The sequence below is a fragment of the Crocodylus siamensis genome, chromosome 2, assembly GCF_052110815.1.
Source record: "Crocodylus siamensis isolate JL-2025a chromosome 2, ASM5211081v1, whole genome shotgun sequence".
NCBI lineage: Eukaryota > Metazoa > Chordata > Crocodylia > Crocodylidae > Crocodylus > Crocodylus siamensis.
In genome coordinates, this window is record NC_143396.1 from 220,362,153 (window position 1) to 220,368,152 (window position 6,000).

The 6,000-nt window shown below is 51.2% G+C and overlaps 1 protein-coding gene across 4 annotated transcripts in view; it reads right to left on the reverse strand.

Moving 5' to 3' along the window:
- PACSIN3 (protein kinase C and casein kinase substrate in neurons 3) overlaps nt 1–4,920 on the reverse strand; it is a 28,288-nt gene extending 23,368 nt beyond the window's left edge. For 2 of the 4 annotated variants that reach the window (XM_090033090.1, XM_090033089.1), the window contains exon 1: nt 4,571–4,738. The gene's annotated coding sequence lies outside the window, so the exon portion shown is untranslated. Of the gene's footprint in view, nt 1–4,570; nt 4,740–4,901 lie in introns of those variants that run through there. The other 2 variants (XM_090033092.1, XM_090033091.1) reach the window with 2 other exon arrangements.
- Nucleotides 4,921–6,000: the final 1,080 nt, after the last annotated feature.

The window sequence follows — 6,000 nt, forward strand, 5'->3', positions numbered from 1 at the left end:
TTTCAGTGCCCAGTCTGATATGCTGTTGGAATAGCAAGGGTATGTTTTTTAAACAAACCAGTCTTTTCTGCTTGGTTTATTGAATCAGTCCCTACCCCACTGCTTGAAGCACCAGGTTCCTGTTTGCATTTAGGGTAAAGACATCCTATTCATCCCTGGACCTCCTGTGTCCCTCCCTCCTAGCTACCTCTCTAGAAGAAGACAGAGCACAGAGCCAACTTAAGACAGACTCTGTACATGTAAATACAAGAAGCTCTGTGGGCACTGGCACAGCATCTTCCAGCTCTGAGCCAACACCAAGCTTTGGCTCAAGTTTCCAGCCTGTGGAGCCAGTACCTCTGGTAGGGCTACCACTACAAGGCACTGGCTGGGGACGGGGAAGGGAGAAAAGGGCAGAGCAGAACCATTAGAAGGCAAAATAAAAAGTGGAAAGGCAGCCAAAAGTACTAAACAACTGCAATACACAATGACATCTCACAACCCTCCTCAAAACTCACAGGCTCTTATCAAAAGGACACAGCAAACCCCCCCTCCCCCCAGCTGTACACAGCAGTGGCAGAGCTGCTCTGAACCCCACACAATCAGGCATACACAGTAACAGAATTCATTCAGCTTTAGAAGATGCATTAGTGGGGAGGGAGAGAAAGTGAAAAGAAGCTATAAGCACAGTTGTGCATCATATACAGACAGCCAAGTAGATTTATCATTGTCCACAGTACCCCTTAGAGGCAAGCATATATCATGTCCTTCTGAAGATAAGGGGCTTGACTTGTGCAAGGTCCCAGAGAAAGGATGAGAACTTGTAGGTAGCTGGAGACTTACAAACACTATTGGCCTACAATGACTCAGGTAACAATTCTAAGCCCCTAGGCTGGAAAAAAAATCACCGACAGATTGTGACAAAAAAAACAACATTCCTAGCAAAATCATCCAGGACAGGCCTGGGGGAGAACAGGGAGGGTGGGCGTGCGGGGGGGGGGAGCTGCCATAGCCAAGCAGGAGATCTTACAGACCTAGTCTCATAAGTGCAGAAAACCCATTTAAAGTGCTTTCTGAATCTTGGGAAGAAAAATCGGGATTAGGCATTGGCTTATCTACCCTGAAGACTCCATAATGACTGAAGAACTTGTGAAATTCTTGAATCAAGAGTAAGAGCTAGAGTTTTGACAAAAATAATTTTCATCAGGTTGACAGATCCTCAGTTCAATGGAAAAGGAACCAGGTTGTTTCAGTTGCAACACTAATACTTTTCTTCCAAAAGAGAGATCCCCAATAGATCTTTAGGATACACCTTTAATTCAAGTACAAAGCCACAAAACAAATATCCTCAGGAGAGCTCAAGGTAAAGCAGTCTTGATATGCCCAGTGTTTCAAATGCTAAACTTCCCAAGCCAGGCTTTCTTTGCAGATCAGGATGTCCCAGTGATACCCACCACTTTAAAAAGAGCACCAAGTACTGGCCTTTTTAGGGGGGGTTATTTCTTTATTTTTTGGCCCCCAAGGATCTGGGATACTCAGTCCATTAGCTCCAGGTCAAAGAGAAGGAACCTACTGAAGGGCAAAAATAGGATTAGGATGCCAGTCACACATACTGCCTTACACCAGTGCCCTGCTTCAGCCCACAGTTCAGTTCTAGTGAGCTCGAAACTATAGTACTATTCACGGAAACAAAGCTGACTAATCACAGCAGCAGACCCACCAAGCTGGCTGCACCTACAAAAAGGGACATTGCCTCATGCTGCAGAAACTTTGCATACAGAGTCAGACTGCATGTGGAATGTTATAGCAGCAACTGTGCTAAAGAGGGGTGGAGAGCAGTAACTAGATGTCTTGCAACAGATTCCAGCTCAAGCACACCAGGCTCCTTCCTGGTTCTCCAGAGGGGCCCACAGAATTCCACATTCTCCTTAAAAGCTTGCGGATACAATAGTCATTTTTTGTTCCATTTTCTATGCTACCCACTAAGGCCTTTAGACTTAGATTTTGAAGCTGGTGTTTATCTGCTTGCCACAGTTCCCTGTTGCACACTGCCACATGCATGCACCATGCTGAGTAATGATAAAAACTTGCCTGTTCAGAAAAGGTCTGTTTTAAAATGACAGCGTCCTTCAAAATGCTGCCCTTCCTGCTGTCTGGGATTATGCAGCTTTATTGTTGTTTAAACAGGTCCCAGAAGTTTCTTACGTGCAGCATGTGTGTACTCACTGCTCAGTGTACATTACCCATTCCTCTGTGCCTCATCCAGAGAGGATGGAAATAGCCAGTCTATTACTGCTGTCTGATGGCTCTTTAGTGTAAACTGAAGAGGCAAGCCTAATTTAGCTTTGAAGAACATCTGTTCAATATCTGACATGTCAGCCAAAATAGTCATCATCATCACTCACCAGGTAGGGCAAGCAACAGTTGAATGATTTGTAGTCTCGCAGAGGAACCCAGGCAGACCAGTGCTTGTATTGTAGAATACACACTGAATCCTGTTGTTCTGCCCTTGGGAGCCGACATGAGCTCCAGATGTATGGTGATTTCAGTGGTACTAAGGTTAGAGCAGGCTCACTAGTGTCCTTACTTGCTTTACAGTCACTACTCTATATACAGTTGCAATACACTTATTCCTGAGAGAGAATTGCATCAGAAATACTTTTACCATAACCTTGAGTGAAACAGTGCATTTTTGGACTTTTCCAAAATTCACTTAGATGCAGCATAGGGGGTTAGTTTGAGTCTTGTAGCAACCATAGCCTGTTCCAGTCAAAGAGCGACAAATCTATCATTGCTCTGAGGCCATTTCACGCACTTAAAAAAAAAAAAGTGTTCAGGCTCATAGAGTGGTATGTAACCAAATCATAATGGATACTCACAAGCCAGCCACCTGGCTGGAGTTCTCTGCTGTGCTGCATAGTCCAGTCACATGCAGCCCAGATCACTTTAAAATACTTCCAAACCATTTATTCCCCAAGTCTCCATAATGGAGTTACAGACAGACAACAGATCCCCAGCCTACTGTTGGAGAAGTCTGGCCTCTGCCTAGGAGGAGACAGTCACCACAAGAACAAGCACAGACAAGCCACAGACAGGAAAAAGCTGGCAGGTAGAAATCTCAGCAGGAAGAGCAAACAGCCAGCCCCCTCCCCTACTCAAGCTGAAACTTGAGAGAAAGTCCAGGGGATGCGTTAGGAAAGCAAAGCCTCTTTTAATGAGAAGTATGCAACTAGGAGCACAAGTGTGGTCGAAGCACAACAGGCCGTTAGGCATCACCTACACGGCAGCCTCTCTCCAGCAGTGAAGTATCCAGTACAGTCCAGAGATAGGTAATCCTTCCCCTAAACATAGAGCATGCACTCAGCTGTGCAAGACTCAGAGAGGAATCCATTTCGGCTCCACCCAAAGATCAGCTCACATGAGAACGGAGGATCCAGAGCTCTTGTCATGTAACCGCCTGGATGGTGACAAGTTCTACTCCTATTACACAGAGCAGTATCGGAGCCCTTGTAAGGCTTAGCTACTTCTCAGCTGCATTTGAATTCCAGGGCAGGGTGGGAGGCTCTGTTCGGGTTTTGTATTGCATCACCATAGTATCTGAGATTCTTTTCCATTAATTAGATCGGCAGTGGAATTCATGGGGTGAGACTCTAGCTCATGTCCTGGTCTAAAGAAAGGAAACTTCTGCTTGGGGGTGGAGAGACGAGTGGAGCAAAGACCTCGCTTACAAAATACTGGCTAGTAAGTTCCCAGTTAAAGGAGGTGGTTTGCTAGGCTTCCCCCCTTCCCGCCTCCCCCCCTCCCAGTCCACAAGGGCTCAGCAAAAAATATGCTGCTGGCACAGAAAGCGGTCAAACTGGTTAAAACATTTGAGCCATGCTGGCCGCACTTGTGATATTTCTACTGAAGAGACTGATCTGTTCTGCCACAGGGAAGGATAACCTACAGATGTCCTGTTCTCCCAAGCCACGCTTGGTGCCCTCCATGCTCAAAACAGATGGGCGGTGTCGCTGCCATTTTCTTCCCCCCCACCCCCCAAAGCAAGTTACACTCCCCCAGGTTCTCATGATGGCAAAACTGCGTAGGCTGAAGCCAGCTTCTGCTCCTGCAAAACAGGCACTGCCAGCCCACACCACCTTAGTGCCACATGCCCACCCAAAGGTCCCAAGGGCAGGGGAGACAGGCAAGGGAAGAGCCCGGGCAGGAAGGCTGGCGCTTGTCCCCCGGGGGCCTGCAGTGATGGGGCAGGCGGTGACACTTGTGGAGCAGAGGGGTGGCAGGGACGGAGGAAGCCAGAGGCAAGCGGGCCGGCCCCACAGGAAGGCAGTTTCAATCCCCCCGGGGGCCGGGGAGGGAGGACGCCAGGCGTAGCTCCCCCACCGACTGCTCCCGGATCTCACCAAGAGCGATGGGGGGATCCCAGGGGCTTGCAGCTGGGGGGCGGGGGCCCCTTGGCAGCGGCTCGGGTTGCAGTCACCATGGGACCGGCCCGCACAAAGGCTGCCTGTCCCTCGCCCCCCTCCCCGCAACTGCGGGGGTCGCGGGCAGGAGGAAAGGCAGCTCGGCCGGGGGAAGGGGCTGCGTGACTCACCGCGTCGCCGTCGCCGCCACCGCCGCCTGCTGCGTTGCTGCTGCCGCCCCCGAGCGGCGGGAGCTGCGGATCCCCGGGCGGCCGCTGCGTCCAGAGCCCCGCGGCGCCGGCGGCTCCACCCCCTGCCCCTATTTCAGCGGCGGGACACGGGGGCTCCCGCCCCGCCCCGCAGGTCCCGCCGTGGCCTGGGCGGGCGGCTGCCAGCGGGGCTTCCCCCGCCCTCGCAGCCCTTGATCCAATTATCCCGCCGTCTGGCAGGGCTGGGGAAGGCGCCTGCAGGTGGGGCGGCCCCCAGCTAGTGCCCGAGGTCCCGGGCGGCCCCGCAGCTCACCTGGCGGCCGCGCTGGAGCCGAGGTCGGCTGCACGCCGAGCTGTCCCGCGTCGGCTCCGTGCGGCAGCGGGGAGCCAGTCTGGCAGCCGAGGGCAGGGCTGGGGGGAGGCTCGTGTTTCCCCTGCTCCCACTCTGCCCTCGCCCCTTCGCCGGGTTTTAGCGCTCGCTTCCCAGGGCAGGGACGAAGGGGGCTTTCACCCCGCTTCGGCAGTGCCAGACCGCTCCCAGGGAGCAGGGGGTCCCGCCTCGTGAGACTCAAGTCGCTCCTCGGAAAATGCCACCTCTTCCTCTGTTTTTTGGGCGGTGGGCACAGAAGGGAGCACTTCTCTTGCAAGGAATTGTGCAGGTCGGGGTGGTGTTGCCCCCGTGGGTTCCTGGTTGAAATCGTAGATTAGGGTTGGAAGGAGGTCATCTAGTCACTGGGTTTATCTCCTGAGGCAGGTGCAGGTGTTTGCATTAGGCTGGCCATCGTAGAGGACATGCCTGTTTCCTGCTGCTCTGTCCTCTATTGATATGAAACCGGATGCCTTTATGTGCTCTATTTTTCTCTTGAAGAGAGAAACAGAGGACAGACATAAAGGCATCCGGTTTCATATCAATAGAGGACAACTGGACTGTCCTCTGTGATGGCCACCTTGGTTTGCATGCCCAATCCTGCTCATATAGCAAGACTTTTAAAAGGGTCTCATGGCACCCCAGAGTCTTATAAAGCCTGTATGTCTGGCAACCTGAGCTAAACTCGCTCAGCTTTCATTGGGTGCGTCTACACATGCATTAACACACTTCAGTTAAAGCACCTTAAATCTAATATACCTCCATGGTGAGGTACTAGGAAAAGACGCATTGGCCTATTTTGATGCACATCAACTAAAGAGCACAGTTTTTAGTGATGCTTTCATGTGCATTAAAATAGGCTAATGCATCTCTCCAGGTTTGCAGATCATACCAAGTTATGGGGCAAAGTTAATACACTGAAGGGCGGGGAGCAGATACAGGCCGACCTGGACAGGTTAGATCAATGGACGGAATTAAATAGGATGCAATTCAACAAAGACAAATGTAAGGTACTCGACCTAGGGAGGAGAAGAAATCCCCAGCA